This window comes from Podarcis vaucheri (assembly GCF_965113315.1).
Source record: "Podarcis vaucheri genome assembly, chromosome: 5".
Classification (NCBI taxonomy): Eukaryota; Metazoa; Chordata; class Lepidosauria; order Squamata; family Lacertidae; genus Podarcis; species Podarcis vaucheri.
Genome location: NC_138763.1, coordinates 43656031 through 43675293, shown reverse-complemented (window position 1 = coordinate 43675293; position 19263 = coordinate 43656031). Strand labels below are relative to the sequence as shown.

Genomic DNA, 19263 nt, shown 5'->3' with positions numbered 1-19263 from the left:
GGCAAGAAAGGGAGCAGAAAAAATGACCAGGGAAGGAACTGGCGGCAGAAGCTGTAGCTGCCTCGTGTTCGACATCCTTGTTAGTTTCAAAGCTTCAGTGCGGTTCTCTGGCACGAAACCTGCAAACATTAGAGAGACCAATATATGGACTGGGGGGGGGGGAATCTCTGAAGGGCCCAGGAGAAAACTGGGGGTTCTTTCAGAAGCTCAGCTGAGGATTCCAGAGCTGGTGCTGGGAAAAGAGATGTCGAGGCCTTACTGAAACTAAGACTGCACATGGTTTATATAGTATTAAAAATAAAATACCCACATCCCCTTGTTTGGGCAGAATCAGCCCAAGCAATTAGTCACCCAGGAATTCAAACAAAAGTAGCCTTGCCCTTCTAGGGGGTCGGGCCGTGGGTGGCCATGTCCATCCTAGGCTCACAAGTCACGCTGGGGTTATTCACAGGCCTCATGACATGGCGTCACCAATTATTTACCAGAAATGTTGGAGCAGGACATACATGCAGAGGCATCTGGGGAAATAGCAATCACTCTGAGGCTAAGGGAAGGGGCCCTCCACGGACTTTGAATATTCCCATTTCTTGGACTGGACACAAGGTATATATTGAGGTCCAGAGGCAACCTGTGGCTTCATTCACTCAATAGGAACTGGAATGGTGGAAAGCATTTGATGCTAGAATGATTCCATTGCACATCACCATGATGTTTTTTTTGTGTTGGTAGTTTATAAATACTTTTATAAACAAATATTAAATTAGAATAAAATAAAATGTATTTTGCTTATTCTGGTCCTGGTACAAAGCTGGCACCATGCTAGTTTGGATGACCCCTAGCTTTGCATTAAAGGATTGGGGAAACACATCATATCTCCAGATCAATGGATTCCTGCTGAGCTCATGTGTGGAGTTATTTCATCTGGAGATGATGATGATGATGATGATGATGATGATGATGATGATGATAATAATAATAATAATTATACCCCGCCAATCTGGCTGGGTTTCCCCAGCCACTCTGGGTGGCTTTCAAATGAATATTAAAATGCAATAGTCTATTAAACATTAAACACTTCCCTAAACATATTCTGATAGCCTACTTTGCCGCAAAGAGAACATACTTAGTGATCTTAGGAGTAATGGGAAGCCATCTGCAAGTGAAGATGCCTCATCCTATAGTTACTGCCAGTTCCAGGGGGTCCTTTGGCAAGATGCTCACAGTAGGCACCCCTCACCTGCTCTTCCTTGCCACTGCTGTCACAGCACATTCCCTTCCTTCCTTGTCTCCCTCTCTCTGGCCCAATTGGCACCACCAATGGGAGGTTTCTGTTCCACCTCCTCACTCCTCTTACTGCTCACTTGGAAAGGCAAGTGAACAAGCAGTAGAAGCAAAGATATGGGCACAGCAGAGCCAAGAGGCTCTGGGGACTGGCAGTGCCCCCCCCCCAAATGAGCACTTTCTGATGTGTCCAGCAATTCCAATGCCTGATGCAGGCCCTGCCTAAAATTATTCTCCTGGGCAGTGCTGGGGGGGGGCACTCTGGCTACCCAATATGAAGAAATACTGCCTGCTGAAAAGTGAAGGAACCCTGCAGTTGAGACAGTGCTGGTGTGGAACTGGAAATGCATGAAGGAAACAGATGAATTTCAGCCTCCCTCCCCTCTCCCCCCAGCCCAGTCTCATATTCCCTTATAGGTGGGGGGTGGGACTGCATTGTGTGCTGTTGCCACTGCATGGAGGTTGAGAAGTTTGAGTGCCGCTTGGCTCTGGAGAAGCCTGTTCCTGTGTTTTCAGAAAACAAAGAGGTGTAGCATGACCCAGGAAACCTGGTGAGATCCCATGAGATAAACTCCTGCTGGAATACAAAAGCACTGACATGTCCCTCCCTCTGAGGCTGCCACATTCCCACAAACACAGCAAGGCTTTGCTGGCAGGAAAGTGCAGTCCATGTTCCCAAAAGCCAAGGACTAGTTATCTCCACAAACACCTGCCATGCACTGCCTAGATGCCAAACTGATCCTTGACATTCATCTCTGTCAGGAGGTTTGCTATGCTTGGATATTTTTTTAAAATTCCCAGCACGAGTTGAGAGCCTCAGAACATGTGAAGAGTTCCTTTCCTTAATAAAGAGAAACCTGACTGTGTGAGTGGACCAGGTGTGTGCAATGAGGTTTCTCAGCAGAGGGGAGAAAGCGCAAAATACTTTAAAGACCGAAAATTATTGACCCCATCAATAGAAATGTATAAAACCTATAAGCACAATATTTGGCAGAGTGTTTTACACATTGCAGACTGTAGCTTGCCTTCCAGTCCTTCAGCCATATTCGCAGGATTCTAAAATGTGGTAGTTAAGCACTTTTCTGACTCCCATTGGTTTGGACGAGTGAATAAAAAGCACAGGCTAAAATCCCTCCCATTTAAATACATGGGATTAGGAAGTGCTTATCTTTGACTAGGTTATCCTCAAAGATGTAGAACTAAATGATTAACAAAGCTATAATTATGATAGTCAAATTGGAAAAGGAAGGAACTTTTGCAAGTTAAGGATTTGTTTAGGCCAATTCATGTTTCGGATAAATTGTTTTCTGAAACACCCTAGAATCATGGCTTTACAATATCACAGCATTGGAGAATGGGAAGGTGCATGTAACAATTACCGTAAGCTTTAATATTTTTTTTTAAAGCTATGTTCCTGCTCAGTCTGCTGCCCAGGTGCTAAGTATTGATGGGCAACTCCAAAAACCCTGTCCTCCCTTCTTAGGGTTCTTTATCTTCACCCCAAATTTGGACCTAGACAGACATTCAAATAGAAGATGCCTTCAAATAGAGGACAGCCCTCTATAAAGTAGGACACATAGCCTACTGCGTGTGTGTGAAAGAAAAAGAGGTTGACAATTTGGAAGATGAGAGTTGGCTGAAGGTCTCTCTGGGGACCTTATGGAGAGTAGAAGCTTCTGCCTTGAAGGAGCCCCTCTTTGCCTTCACTTATGCTTGTTGGTTTCTAAACAAAACAGTTGTTACAAGCAGGGCTTTTTTCAGCCATAGCTCAGCTCTGGCATCTCTCAGGTGGATGCCATTGTCATTCTAAGAGAACAAAAAAGTTCATTGTAAGCTCTGGCACCTCTTTAGTTAGAAGATTAGCACTGATTACAAGCACATCTTAATTCTCCAATGCTGTCTTCCATCCAATGGGAAATTACCCCAGTAGCCCTGCCCCTAGAACTTCTCACCAGATGGGAAAGTGGGGCACATGTAACAATAGGCATGGTAGCCATGAGCCTAACTGATGGGTGTAGGCCTGTGAATCCTTCACAAGCTTTGCCTGAGATCCTAGTGGGAGAGGATGAGCCAGATGGTGAGTGTCTGACATCTCTCCCATGTCCCCTAATAAAATCACGTCACAAATACTTGGGAAAGATCTCAGTAAACACCAGAAGAAAAATGAAACCATGAACCATAAGCAGGATGGGGACTGTAAATAACAGACCAGGCCAAAGAAAACAAGCAACAACTGTTTGGGAGATAATGTCAAGATTATTGAGGGAAGGGGACCCACCAGCTGTCTGGGAGGCGGCCCAGTGCACACATACCCCCCTGACTGCTCTGCATCACACATGGATTCTGAAGAACACGTTCTGGAAGATGCTTGACTGGTTAGCTACAAACTGAGCCGCTGCTTCCAAGAACACCTTCCCTTCAGGGACCATGCATAGGTGCTTCTGAAGCTCACCCCCTGCCAACCATTATACAGTGGTACCTCTGGTTACAAACTTAATTCGTTCCGGAGGTCCGTTCTTAACCTGTTCTCATCCTGAAGTAAAGTTCTTAACCTGAGGTACTACTTCTGGGTTAGCGGAGTCTGTAACCCAAAGTGTTTGTAACCCAAGGTGTTTGTAACCTGAGGTATCACTGTACCCTACGCAGGCTGTTTTTATGAGATTGCAAAGAGGAAACATGATCGTTCCACCATGCCGAGCTGTTAGAGCTGCAATCCATGTGCAAACTTTGTAGGAAGAAGAATATGGGAACATAATGACCTTAGTACTTGGAGATAATTCAAAACATGTTTTAAGATCTATTGTTATTCTCCATAATAATAGACTTGCTGAGAGTAGAAGGGGCTATCTCATTGCATGTAAAGCACAGCATATTTCTGTTAATTCTTGGATTGCCACCATTTGTCACAACTGTTTGGAAGAACTACTTTGAAACTAGCCCTCTCCAGATGTCATTTTCTAAACATGTAAAGGAGTCAGTGGGAACGTTTGGAGTTAGCCCCACCTCTTTGATGATGGTGATGATGATGATGATGACGACGACGCTCCACAGTCAAGGCAATATAGGCTTGATCAGAACAAGGCCACTTCAATATGTGTAGGGTTTTCTCCGTTGAGACAGAAACCCTGACAAGTTAAGGTTTACATTCTCATGTTAGAAACCCTACATGTGTAGAAGATGTCCAGCTTCAGGCTAAGTCAACCGCACACCTTTCATTTTTATGCTTTTAAAATTTTATTAAATTTTATTTTATTATTATTATTGTAAGTCTTCCTGGGTGATTCCAATGCATTAAGAAAGAAAGGGGTATCCTAAGTAAGTAGCTAGAAAAGCTTGCTTCAAAACACATCCTCAGTTCTCTGATGGAAAAGCATCAGAAAAGCAAAATATTCTTACCTTTTTTCTGAATGTGAATCTTTCAGAGAACTGTAGGTAGGACCAGGGAGTCATCTTTTCCCAAAACATGGATGATGCACAAGTCCTCTGGAACTCTTTGGTCCACATCCCTCTTTCTGCACTGGGGAATGAGGAATGAAGAACCCTGCCTTAGGAAGGGACTGATCTAGTCCAAGTGAATTAGTTCTGTGTCTATATGCTGCCCTTCATCTAAGGAGTTTGAAGCAGCAAAGTCACCAATGAGAGCTTAATCGGTGAGTAGGGAATTAAACCTGGGCCTTCCCAATCATTTATTTGACATCCTGATCACTACACTAGTTTAGATGTCCTCTGTTCTCTTCTCGGTCTGTGATTTGATGCTTTTTATTAACTAAATCAAGGTTTCATGATAAATAAGGATCTTCTGCAGACTCTAACACAACGTTGGTCATTACCCACATTCTGTGTAACATATCGACCACCTTGTAGCTATAAATATTCAGGCAAGCGTGGCAATATAATCTCCATTAACAACACAGAGCGATAGGCAATGAAATTGCCTCTTAGATGTACAAGCATGAAATTCCAGAGGAGAACAAGATAAAGAAACAAGTGTCAATGTAATTATGAAGAAGACCTCCAACTAATGGCTGTGAAGGGCACATTAGCAGTACACAATGAGGAAGTAATACGGTGCCAAGGGGCTTTCTATAGCCCTAGTCATTTGGTACATTAAATGTATGTCTCTACAGTGGCTAGAGTAACAGAAAGATGCCAAGAAGCAGAAAATCCCAAACACAATGAAAATTTGAACTGAATACACTATCAGGGCTGGCGTTTGTTTGGTTTGCTTGTTTACTCTTCATTGTATCATACAGCAAAGCAGTATACCTGGTGAAAAGTTCTACAATTCATTAGCAAAAGAAGAAGAAAACACTCTCTGATGTGAGTTTCATATTTTCCAAAGTCAAAGTATTGGAAACAAGTTGTTTTTGTTAAAAACAACATGACTGAATTTGTTTAAAACCAGCCAAATGGGAATGTTAAAGGCTGCCTACACAATATACCTTTAAAGTACATTCAAAACACATTCTTTCCCCCAAAGAATCCTGAGCGCTACAGTTTACCTCTCATAGTTACAACTCCCAGCCGCCCTTTAAATAACTACCAGAGTTTTTTGGGGAATGTCTTAAATGTGCTTTAAAAGTATAGTATGTACCCAGCCAGAGTAAGGCCTGACTTGGCACATTGTTAAGATGGTCACTGCTGCTGATGGCATGAATAAGTGGTCATTCCTTAAAGCCCAGTGTAAATAATATATTTTCACTAATCCTAAAATATCTGAAGGAACAGCTTACTATCCTTATAGAAACTGAGACAAATGTGGCCTTCAGCACAACCTTCTCCAAAAGATGGTGCCAGCAAGGAGGGAGAGAGCATCTGAACATCTAACATCTCATACAAACACACACACACACACTTCTCCATCCATTGTTCAGGCAACCATTGTCACTGTCCAAGGACATTCCAGCCAGGCAAAGGCACTCGAGGCTGCAGAGCAGGAGTGCAGCTTGGGGAGAGAGTGTGGCTTTGAGAGAGTCCTGAGGGCCAGACATCAGGTCTAAGGTTCCACAGCCCTGTTCTCAGCAGCTTATTTTACAGTTTAGGCCAGGGGTCAGCAAACTTTTTCAGCAGGGGGCTGGTCCACTGTCCCTCATACCTTGTGGGGGGCCAGACTATATACTGGGGGGGGGAAAGAATGAATTCCTCTGCCCCACAAATAACTCAGAGATGCATTTTAAATAAAAGCACACATCCCACTCATGTAAAAATACCAGGCAGGCCCCACAAATAACCCAGAGATGCATTTTAAATAAAAGGACACATCCCACTCATGTAAACACACGCTGATTCCCGGACCGTATGCGGGCCAGATTTAGGAGGTGACCGGGCCCCCAGGCCTTAGTTTGCCTACCCATGGTTTAGGCAGCTTCCTATTCACCTTGCCTGAAGCCTCTTTTGACTTTGGCAGAGCAAGCCCAGGCTCTTAATTCAGGGCCTGCATCTCCATCGGCTGAGTGACTCAGTCTCATTCCTAGAGCTTCACTCAGCGCTCCTCAGCCTCCTTGAAGGAAACACCCATGTCTTCCCTTTGTCTGACGAGAGGAGATGCTGCATTTGGCCAATTGCTGGCAGAGATTGACAAGAGAATGTCAGCAAGCCCAACTTCTCATTCAGCCACAGGAGAGAGGCCCCCAGGCTATCATCCCAGACAAGCAGAGTCATGCCCTGCTCCTACCACAAAGTGGGAACGCTCTGCTCACTGGCATATATATATATATACCATGCTCGGAGGAATATCCCTGCCTACCATTCAGGGGAGAAGACACACCCTTTCCATTGGCAACCAAGATCATTCAGAGGGGGGAAGCTGTGCAAGGGGGAAGTGATTGAAAATAGCAGCTCTCCCTCTCAGAACTTCACTATTCAAACTCTCCCATGTTAACTGCATGAAGGGACAGAGGAGGAAGCAGAGGAAAAACCCCAAACTGCTATGAATCTGAACTCTGACACATCTGATTTCAACTTGGGGAATGGAATAACAGAGGCTGCACACAGCAGAAGTTAAAATATCATCCTGGATAGCAAAGCAATTTGTGAAGAAGAAGTGGTTGTTGAGAGGTGTCTAGTGGGCATTGGAAAGGACAAATACGAGGTATGTTTCATTCAGATCAGACCTATAAACCCCTGGGGAACATGGAAACAAACAGGAAACAAGGCCTACAGTATTTTAAAAACAAACTGTATTTTAAAAACCAGAATGAATGTGGAAACAGCTCTGTACAAACAGTGAATTCTTGCACAGATTCAAAGGTGGAAAGTTGGTAGATAGCCATTGACTGAACAAGATGCAGATGACTAGCTTGTTTAGGAAGCGTCTGCTAAGCAAGAACATTGTAGCATGGGATTAAATTAAATGCTCAGGTGCCTGATAGATGGGTCCTACAGTAGAGACAGCCATCATACACATAGGTAGGGATATAAGAAGCTGCTGTTTTCTGTCCTGTCTGAATTCAACTCATGAAGCACTGTTTCTATTCCACTGCAGTTCATCTTCCACCACAAATGACATTATTCATCTCCCTGTCCACAGCGGTGAAATTTTGTAACCTATGTAAATTACATAACTTATTTAATTTACATTGCTCTTACATTCTTCCACCCCATTCATTTCAATGCAAAGGAAATGCAATGCAAATAGACAGGCATAATAAATTGTATATATCATTTGCAGACTGAAAGCAATAGCAGCAGCTAGTCGTGATTATATTTTCTGGATTGATTTCCATTCCGGACATGGGACAAAGAAGTGAACACCAGCAATTTCCACCCCTCTTTTCACCGGAATTCTCTGACATCCCTAACCACAAATGCATGCAAGTGTCAGAGATGCAACTGTTATGCTCTTATCCTACTCAAGCTGAGATAGTATAATCATTTATCATTATGCAGAAAGACATTGGCAGGTGCAGGGAAATTCAAAATGAGTCAGAAGGCAGGTTAGGGAATAGCAGAGGTAAGGAGCTTCTCCATATGCTGTTGGAATACAATCCCCATCACCCCTAACCATTGACCATGCCATCTGGAGCTGATGGGAGCTGGAGTTCAACAACAATAGGTGGACCACAAGTTCCCCATCCCTGACTGAACTCAGTTGGATTGTGACGTAAACATGCACAGAACTGGGCTATTAGGCAGATAAATATTTAGTAGAATGAAACTGAATTCAGTGAGTGAATCACAGAAGGTTGGCCTCTAAAGAGAAGGTCTGTAAATCTGAGATTGCCAAATCAGACTCTGGGTCCAGGAACTGCCAGTTCTGTTAGTCTCTGTGAAGATATATAGTGAAGTAAAACAAAGGGCAGGCCCATAAATATTCATTCTTAAACTGACAGGGCTGTATGGAGGGAGGAAATCATTCTGACTGCCATTCACCAGAGTCTTGAGTATTAAAGTTATACGTTTAATCTACATAAAATGCTGTGTTTGAATGCATTGTATTTAAAATGCTGTAGTGGAGGTTTACCTTAGGCCAGGCATGGCCACTGGTGGAGGAAGAGGAGTGCGGGGGGAGCGTACCGCCCCCGACAGCGCAACCCCAGTGGGGTGCCATCGCTGCTGCCCACCCCTGTGCTGGGTGCGCGCCAGCCCCGCTGCCGCCTGGCTCCACCCCCTCGTTGTTTTGAGACTACAGTTCCCATCATCCCTGACCACTGGTCCTGTTAGCTAGGGATGATGGGAGTTGTCATCCCAAAACATCTGGAGGGCCAAGTTTGGCCATGCCTGCCTTAAGCAAAAAGGTTCCACTCTGGCAAATGCGTCAGAGACAGCATTTTCCCATTAGAGTGAGATAAGCTACCTGATGACTCATCTCCGGAGACAGGAGCTGCAGTGCGCTCACAACAGGAAGCTGAAGCTTGAGAAACTGTGTGTGTGGCTGCTTGGAGATGGCAGGTAGAAGCAGCGGGTTGCAGAGATGTTCTGCAATGATGAACAAGCTTAGGATTTCGCTCTGGGACCAGAAAGAGGAAAATTTACTGAACCTCATAAAGGACAACCTCATTGCTTGCTTGCTGTGGATTGCTTTGTTATTTCATAACATGTATCATATTGTAAATAGTATTTAAGACTGTTTTGCAGTAAAGCTTGGAAGCGCATTCTTGCAGTGGAAAGAATTCCAGATCAGGGATTTCACTGAACAACTCTAACATTGAGCAGCTACCATGAGTGCTCATCATTCCAGACGCCCAGCAGAATTTCATTCTACTCACCTGCCAGATCCCAGTGGCTGGAGAAAGAAAAGAACTGAGCTGGTTCTGCTCATTGTACCTGAACAGAGGTGAGGAACTTCAATCCTGGGGGCCAGATGTGACCCTCCACACCTTTCTATCTGGCTCTTGAGACTCAAACTCCACCTGAGACACATCACCTCTTTCCAGGCATCATCCCTCACCAGCCCTACTTTTTGCCTGTCTAAAATGTCCCCTTGAACTCTGATGATGCCTCTTGCATGTGGTGTAGTGGTTAAGAGTGATAGACTAGTAATCTGGGGAACTGGGTTTGCGTCTCCGCTCCTCCACATGCAGCTGCTGGGTGAGCCTGGGCTAGTCACACTTCTTTGAAGTCTCTCAGCCTCACTCACCTCACAGAGTGTTTGTTGTGGGAGAGGAAGGGAAAGGAGAATGTTAGCTGCTTTGAGACTCCTTAGGGTAGTGATAAAGCGGGATATCAAATCCAAACTCTTCTTCTTCATCTTCTTCTTCTTCCTTGAGGCAGAGTAGAGAGGGGTGTGTGAAGAAACTGACCTACTTTACACATGAGCCCTGGAAGGCTGCCGCAATGAGAATGTGGCCCTCAGTTTGAAAAAGGGTCCTCACCCCAGTGCTGGAGCTACAACTTGTTGTCTTTTCTTCCCAAGACATAGACACCCTAAGAGAACTTTCCATCTTAACTGGCAGACATCTCAACTTTCTAAAGGTAGCTTGCAGTAGAATTGCAGAGGAAAAAAGAAACACACAAAGAAGAAACATTGAGCATCAGAGCAGAAAAGCAAAGGGTGGGCAGTATTAATTTGCAACAGAAGGAATTATTGCATTATATGAATTGTTGTGAGCTGTTCATGGAAGCCACCTTGAGGCTTTGTTAGAAAAGCAGGGTGAGATTTGGTTTTACTTAATCATCTTGGCACAAGAATGGGAAATACAACTCATAGCCCATCTCCTGAGACAGCTGCATCTCCATCACCATGTGCCATGCCTACCATGCGGTCTATTATTCTGTGAAAAGGGATGGAGTAGTGCTGCAATCTGTCCTGGCATTGTAAAATGGTATTTAGCTGTTGTAGCTGAGACTGGCCCTCATTTCTACCAGCACCAACTCCTGGAGTGCTTTTGCAGGGGAAAATATCAAATTTAAGGGGAAATGGCTTTGTGGTCTCAGATAAAGTCCATATGAATGCATGGCCCTTTCATAATTACAGCATGTTGTGGGAAACCCATTTAATGTACAGCTGCACTATAAGGTGCACAGGGTGATAAAGGAACTGAGGACCCTGTTTCCTCTGTTTGGGCTGATGGATTGGACTCCCTGCCTCCAGGGCTGACTCAGCCAAAGCAAAGGCAGGGGAGGATAAGGGTATGGCAGTGCACTGTTCCATTGGGAGCAAAATTCATCTTGCAGTTTCCTTGACAGATGAACTCTGTCCACGATACCAGGGCTCAGAGACCGGCGCTCCCTGTTCGACAGAAGACCGCTGCACCAGGGAGGAATTGTCATTGACAGCCATTAAACAATAGAGAGTATTGGTTATTTATTTTCTAAATAAATCAGCACGCCCTGGAAAGAGGTAATTTAGAGCAGGCCCTTCCCAAATCCTGGCTGTCCCTTCAGCTGCCATCAGGCTCCAGAGAAACAGCAGCAAACTCTCACGCAAACAGCCTATTAAAAAGGCCTGTCAGAGTCACCTTGACCTGCAGACTCGCTCTGGTCCTCAGCTCCCCAGCAGCCCTCCCCTCACATGAGGTATTTCCCTTGCCATTTTTAGAGCTGCATTATGTTCGCTGCAGGAAACAGCCTCTTCCTTCTTATAAACACAGGCCTGGGTAACTGACCAGCAGCCCTGCCACTCCACAGCCACTCTCCGCCCATCCATCACATCTTGCTGTCACCCTGGCAACATTTCTCTCGGATCGGTCCAGCTCCAGAGATGGGGGGGGGGGGAGCAGCCCGATTCCAGCCTGCTGACTAATTCCTTGGAAACTCCTAGATAATACAATGAGAAATTCTTTCCAATGGCTTCTAGAATGTCCCTGGAAGGTCACCCAAAGGTTGGTGCAAGGACACGGTGGCTGATTTCCATTCTGTCAGCAGGATTTGGGCAAAGTGCATTCGTGGTTGAAACCATGTTTGTTTCCTTTCGTACAGGGGTGCCATGCTATGTTCCCAATTAGCTGATTTCTGAGGACCCCCTATTTTTCCAAAGCCAAGCCACAGATCTCCTGGACTTTTGAAAATTTTGATAACTTTATGGGAGTTACCTCTGCAAAGCAATGTCTTCAACAAAATGTGGGGTGGCCCCTAATAAGCAACGGATTTAGGAATACAGTGGTACCTTGGGTTAAGTACTTAATTTGTTCCAGAGGTCTGTTCTTAACCTGAAACTGTTCTTAACCTGAGGTGCCACTTTAGCTAATGGGGCCTCCTGCTGCTGCCATGCGATTTCTGTGCTCATCCTGAAGCAAAGTTCTGAACTGAGGTACTATTTCTGGGTTAGAGGAGTCTGTAACCTGAAGCGTATGTAACCTGAAGCGTATGTAACCTGAAGCGTATGTAACCTGAGATACCACTGTACTAAAAAACAGACTAGGGCTGAGTGATACCTGGTTTTCAACACTGTGATGTATCAGCAGCTAAACATGGTATTCTGATATATCACGATGCCTGGAATTGGATATCAGGTGTGGGGATGAGGGAAGGAGCAGCCGCAGAGATCGGATGGGTGCGAGGAGAAGAGGAAGTGGAATCACCTCCATCACATGGATTGAGTGGGAGGGGCAGCCAGTGCTGGCAGTCAGGGCCGTAGCTAGGGGGTGGTGAAGTGGGCCCCTGCCAGGGGCACAGGCGAGGTGTGTGTGCAAAATCGGCTTTAAAATATGTCCAGAAATATGTCTATAAATAAAAATATTGATTATTGCCTCATAAGAAAAGGTTTTTAATGGAGGGTGAATTGAATGGGGGGGTTGGAAGAGAGGTGGAAAGAAGAGCTAATTTGTCAGTGGCTGAGGGGGGGGGCGCAATCTGGACAGTTCTGCCAGGGGCGCAAGATCACCTAGCTACTGCTCTGGTGGCAGCTGGTGAAGGTGCAGATCTACAGTGGCTGCTGCTGCTTTCCTGTGGACTTTGAAAAGCTGCTCCACCTCCATGCCAGGGGAAGGTAGTGCCATGGTGCCTTAAAGTGAGGGTGATCAGCTGCCATGTTCTCCCTCATCATGAGGGGAAGGGAGCGCCTCACAATCGGCTGCCCTGTTTTCCCTCAGTGTGAGGGAAGACAGCTCAGATCAGAAGCGTTATCAGCTGAGATAATACTGCGATATCAACGATGCCTTGAAATTGGCTGCCCTGCTCTCTCTCATACGAGGAGCAATATATCGCTGCATGTTGCCTGGTCAAAATCGTTATCATTGTGTGATTTCAAAACCGATTTTGGCCAATATATTGAAAAATTGCACAGTGCTAAAACAGACCATAAAGTTTGTGATATTACCATGCAGAAATGACAAAAACTAGTTGGGGGGAGGCAAGGGATGGGTGCGTTCTGCAGACCCCCCCAGAGGTCCCCGAACCCCTAATTGGGAACCACTGGTGTACACAACCAAACAGCCAGTGACTTTCACACAAGGATTTGTCCTTGTAGTGCAGGTTTCTGACTTCTGAAAAATACAAGATTTTAAATTGCCATGGCATAAAGCGGGGTGGATGGGTGGGGGGAGAGAGACTACTGACTAGTTACAGAAGCACCTTGAGCTCATGGAGAGGTGAGATGTAACAATGTTAGGAAACTGAGCTCAAGGAGAAACAAAGTGGGGATGCAGTAGGAAAAAATGAGAGAAATAAAGCAGAATGGGATAAGAAGTTAATGGCATATATAAGAGCAAAGCCACTTTAAAAAGAGAAAGGCCATAACTCTGTACCATGTTTTGTTCCAAGAAGTTGGTTGTGAGCAAAAATGTTTGTTGCTGATATTCTAGGGCAGCGATAGCCAATGTGGGGTCCCACAGATGTTCCTAGATTACAGCTCTTGTCAGCCCCATCCAGCATGGCCAATGGGCAGGGTAACGGGAGTTCTAGTTCACAGCAGCTGGAGGGTACCATGTTGACTACATCTGTCCAAGGGCCACTGAACAAAGTGTCTACTATATGGGAGTTTGCTCTTGTAACCAACACATTTAAAGTGACATGGAAAGCTACTGGTGTCTTCTTCACCACTGAAAACTACGGTACTTTGTATGGCAGGAAAGCCTAAATATTATATGCAGTTATTCAGAGGGTGATGAAAACAGAGAACAGTGAGCTGCAAGTTTCTCAGAAACACGTATTTCCTCTTACCTTTGTCCTTTATATTGTCTGCAGGGATCCTTCACATCCACAATGTGTCCGAAACGATTCCCAGGAAGTGGCACGTAATGTTGGTCTGTTTATACTGCAAATTAAATTTAGCTACCTTCTCTTTGGCATGACAAACAATTCCTCAGGCTTTCGAGCTTCACAGCCTGAGAGCCAAACCATGACTAGGATCTCCCACTCTTAAAAAAAGATATTAATAGTAGCTTCTCTCTGCACTGTTTTCTCAGTGTTCAAAATACAGCCGTTACTCCAAGTCATGCTCATACATGACTTGAGCGGGTGGATGTACACAGAACAGATGGGTTGCCTCCTTGTTTCTGGTAGGGCTCCTGTGCGTTTTACAGCTGCATGACATTCTGCAGGTGAAGCCTTCCCCATCATGCTCCCTAGTGAGGATGGCTGGACATGTTGACCTTTCTTGTGCTGGCTGGGGCTGATGGCAGTTGTAGTCCAATGCCATCTGGAGGACAGCAGGTTGGTGAAGGCTGCTGTAGAGCAACAGAACCCTCCAGTTGTATAAACTTAAATTTCCAGTATGTAACAGAATCCCTTTCAGAAAATAGTGTTGATTGAGAGGTGGCCTCCTTGTTGTTTTTGCTGCAAGAAACTAGCCCAGATATCCCCCTGGAAATAAATATGCCACTGAGCTACAGCCCTTTCCCAATCATAGGGACCAGCTTCTTTCACTATTCTGAATGCGGCAACACTCTTGATAGTCACCTGAGGTCCTTCTCTAGATCTCCTGCACCCTGACAATTTAGGCAAGTGAGTACACAGGGCAGGGACTTTTCCAGCCATTGCCTCTGGCCTTTTAATTTACTCACATCTGGCCTTCCAGCATTATGTCAAAACATTTTTGTTGTTGTTCAGGAAATTTTTCTTTTTGTCTGCTGTATTATTTATTGCTTAGCATTCTTTCTTTCCTTCTTCCTGCTGTTGATTTTATTTTTATGATGATTTTTATTGTGCTTCATTGTCTCATTGTTTTTACATCTGGTTTTGTGTATGTGTATGTGATTGTGTGAGCCTGTTTAGATAAATAAATAATGGGCCAAAACAGCCACTTGCAAGCCTGATTTGTCCGTAGACTTTTCATATGCCCCTCTTAAGCATCTGGAGCCAACCATAGGCTGTGTATTATGTTGCTGCTGCTTCAAGGGCCCTTCCCTTCACACTTACCTGTGCTATTTTCAGCTGGGATTCAACCACATACCATCAAATCCAGGTTGCACAATTAAAGCCAATTGGGGGTCTTGTGCAACAAACATGCTTCACCGAAAGATGGGATGTCTTGTAATAAGGAAAGTGATGGGAAAATGGACTGGAAAACGCATTGCAGCAACATCATTTTAACTCCTTGCAAACAAATCAGAGTGAATCCTCTTTAAATAGCCAACATCATCTACCCTTCCTGCAAACAAATCAAGATGGATGCTCAATAGACAGGATGTCTGGAAGCGCCAGCTAGAGGAATCAGGACTACAGTTGCCTCGTGAGAAAGAATGATGGGCAGAAGGACCATGGAGGCAGAAAATACTCTCCAGCCGTCTCCAACTTCTTCAAGAGAAGAGAAAGGCGGAGTCTCTGAAGCAGCCCCTGGCAGAGAACCCACCAACTACTGTACACACAGCAAACTAAGCTGTGCATTTTATTGAACAATAAAACACTCACCAGGTCATTTACATTTTTATTGGCTGAAATTCCCATCCTTCCCCACCCCCCATTCTGACACATGCAGACACTGTTCTTCCAGTGGTTTCAACAAACTGGTGCCAAAATCAGCCTAGTTCAGTTTACCCCTTCCACACAAATTCCAGGGTTCCCCTTGCTCCCCCTAAGGCTGCTGCTGTGTACCTATTAGCCCGCCCACCACCACCGGGTTCCTGTACGACTGAATGAACGGCATAAATTCTGTGAATGCTGCCTTGCCAGGCAAGAGAGATGTATCAATGGGGAAAGCTGACTCAGTTGAGTGCTATGCAGCTGTTGAAAGCACAGAGCCCTTAGTTGGCTGCTGTCACTCAACTCACACCAACCATTTCTCATAGGCCTCCTAACTTCAACCTCTTGGTCGAGGCCGGTGAATGCTGAGTGAGCAGCAGGCAGCTGGGTCCTCGCGTATTGTAATGTGCCTTATGGGAACTGAGCCTCAGACACTGGAGAGCTGTGATCTAACAAGCTGCTCAGATGTGATTTACGAGCAACCCTCTTTCAGAAGAGGAATAGTCTTAACGGGCTTTTAACAGTCTGTAACTGGGAGGCTGCATGGAGCTTGCATATACAACTGGCATGAAATATTCCATATAAAATCAGCCAGCAGCGGCTCCCTGGTGCAGGCATTTCCTACCCTGCTTTGACTCAACGACAACGTGACCTTTTCGCACTCCTGTAATTGGATTTTGAGGACAGCTTTTACACATCAGCTCTGCCCACCGTCACTAATGTTATTGCAACCACCCTTAAAAGCTCCCTGCCCTAAGCCCTATTCAAAAATTTCTAAAAATAAACCCTTAAAAATAAGGACATTCCCAGCCACCACAAATAAATCGGATTCAGTCTGACATGCATTTTCCCCTACAAGCTTCTTATTGCATTTTCCAGTTTGCACAGTCCAAGGTGAGCAAAGAATCAGTCAAACGAGGAACTAAGAGGGTTGATGAAACATATCTACTGCTTCATCCTTTAAGTGAACGGCTGGGAGACTCTCTTCCTTAAACAAAGTCTCTCTCCGCCCCCCTCACCCCAACTTGGCTTTCTTTCTCCTTTCTTTTCTTTCCCCCTTTCTCTGGGATGTGGTTTGAGGGTGGGTGGGATGCATGTTTATCCTCTTCTGGAAAGGATATTGGATGTATGCTTATTTTTTATTTATTGCATTTATATTTCACCTTTTCCTCCAAGGAACTCAAGGCGGCCTTCGTTATTCTTCCCCCTCCCCATTTAATCACCACAACCGCCCTGTGAGATAGGTTAGGGCTGAAAGGCTAAAAGGGGATTCTATATTTATACTTGTTTTCACTCAGTTTGCCTGTTTGAGTTTGCCTGTCTTAGTCCACACCTTACACTCTGCCAATCAAAGTCTTGAACTTTTTTGAATCTGGGCTTATGTTCTCTCCAAGCTCAGCATGGAAGATGCATCGGGGGCCACAGCAAAGATAACTCAGTAGAAGATGCAGTTGTGCCATGTGGATTTTAAAAGATAGCACAGCAGTGCCAATGGATTCTGGTACTGAGGAATTTGCTACCCAGTTGCCTGCTCTGCAGAAAGTGATATTTCCTTATCCATCAATGAACTGATATGCTTGGAGACACCCTGGTTTGCCTTTCCTGGCCTTGCTGTCCCTGTGCTTTTTCACTAATGGCCAAAGTAGGTGAGCTAGAAGTACCAGAAGAAAGAATTAGAAGTGGCGTAAAGCTGAGCCAAAAGTTGAAGGAAGAATATTAACCCCATTTTCCAACCTGTAAACCTCAAAAGCCATTTCTGTGGTGGCTCCCAGCTTGTGAAATGCTCTCCTCAGGGAGTCTCGCCTGGTACCTTCTTTACATATCTTTGGACGCCAGGCAGAAACATTCCTCTTCTCCCAGGCCTTTGGCTAATTAAGCCATATATGACCTTTTAATGACCTGGTGTGGGGTACTGTTTTTGTTTGTTACTATGTTATGTATTTTTGTGTTTTTATATTGTAAACTGCCCTGTGATCTTTGGTTGAAGGGTGGTATAGGAATTTACTAAATAATTTACATGACCAGTAACATTAGTTTAGGAACAAAATGGATAAGGATTATTAGTATGTAAATTTGGTCTGATTTTTTAATTACCAGGAGCCAACATAAAGCAAATAAAGCTACTAGGAGCCATCTTAATTTCTGCTGGCTGAGCATTGACTGAGCCAGAGTGAGGGGGATTTACACTGCTGTATCTACAACTTGGTGGGGGTGAGAGACTTCTACCAGCATAGCCCCAGCTGAGCCCTGGCTCAGAGGGGTGGGGTGGGGGTGAGGGGGTGGGAAACAAGACCGACCAAATCCAAACTGTCATCCCGACACATCTTGCGCTGTTATTATCCTCAGTACTCAACAGATACACCGTCCTTTGTATAGGAATGAAATCAGTTTTATTTATTTATTTACAACTGCTGAATGAGCTAAAGAAAGAGCCACAGTAATGAATCAAAGCATGGGCTTCTTCTCCCAACACAGCTCGGTTTAAGAAGCAGCTTCTTGGTCTGTAACTCCAGAGAAAGCAAGATCCTCCAAAATGCAAGGAGAGATCATCTCAGGGGGCCTAGGCAGGCTTGGGCATGTGCAACTGCTGCTTATCCCAAAGCCTTTAAAAGGCTGTGCCTTACGAAAGAGCTCATCTCACTTAACTCATCATATTGTACATTTCTAACATTTTCTAGAAGACTGCAGTGGCCTGAAATGTTTGGTGGTTACGCTGAATAATTCTGCAGTTTGTGATCTCCATCCAGACAAGAGAAAGGCCACTTGGTGTCATCTCCCAGGAAGGGATTTCCCATGTCATTGACTGTCCCTTCCCCAATGAGGTGTTAGGAAATGTCCAAATTGGAATGCTGTCAATGAATTTCAGAAAACTTGAGAGTGGTTTTTCCGGAACTGATATCCTTCCAATTAGCATGAAGAACCGGCTAAGCATTTGGGCCAGGCTAGATATGCCTCAGTGTTCATTGAGTGGCCGTTCATGAGAAACTTGCGGGCTGCCTTAGGAGACCAAGGTACCATGTTACAAACAGACACATAAACACATTGTGTGAGCTGAAGAGTCTATAGCAGGGGTTGGCAAGGTTTACCTCACCTGGGCCGGTTCACTCCAGTGGAGATCCCTCCGGCGTCTGTGCAGACACAATTTACAGTGTCTGCACATGTACAGATGCGATTTTTGGCGCTGCGGAAGCGAGTCCCCATGCCATGCTGCACCGTTTTAGCGCAGCGCATGGGAACTCGCCGAGCGAGTGGCTCAGTTCAGGGGCGGCTCATGGGCCAGTTAAATGACCCCTGTGGGCCGCTTGTGGCCCACGGGCCTTAGGTTGCCTACCCCTGGTCTATAGCAGCAGAAGCCCTCAGGCTTATACAGGTTTTTCTTTCTTTAGTGTTAAAATTGAACTGTCCTGGGTCCAGCAGTCATAACCCCAGAGGAATGGGACAGTGGGAATAGCCTTGCCACGTTGCACATGTACCGTAGGTTGTTTTAAATGTTTTTAACACTGTGTTTTAATAGTTGTAATCTGCCATGGGACCTAAGGATGAAGGGCAGGCAGATAATGATGGTAATAATAATGCTGATGATGATGATGATGCAATGGGTTTACACATTTTCCCTGTCTTCTTAGTATTGCTAAGGAAAAGAGTATGATCCACTGACTTTTGTTGCTGCTGCTGTTCAGATGAGTGTATCCATAGGAATAA

The 19263-nt window shown here is 45.0% G+C and overlaps 1 long non-coding RNA gene across 1 annotated transcript; it reads left to right on the top strand.

Annotated features, from left to right (window-relative positions):
- The first annotated feature begins 11539 nt into the window (after window positions 1-11539).
- Window positions 11540-15523, top strand: LOC309533561. Its single transcript, XR_014220278.1, has 3 exons — window positions 11540-11606; window positions 13846-13904; window positions 15034-15523. It is a non-coding gene; the product is annotated as an uncharacterized lncRNA (long non-coding RNA).
- Window positions 15524-19263: the final 3740 nt, after the last annotated feature.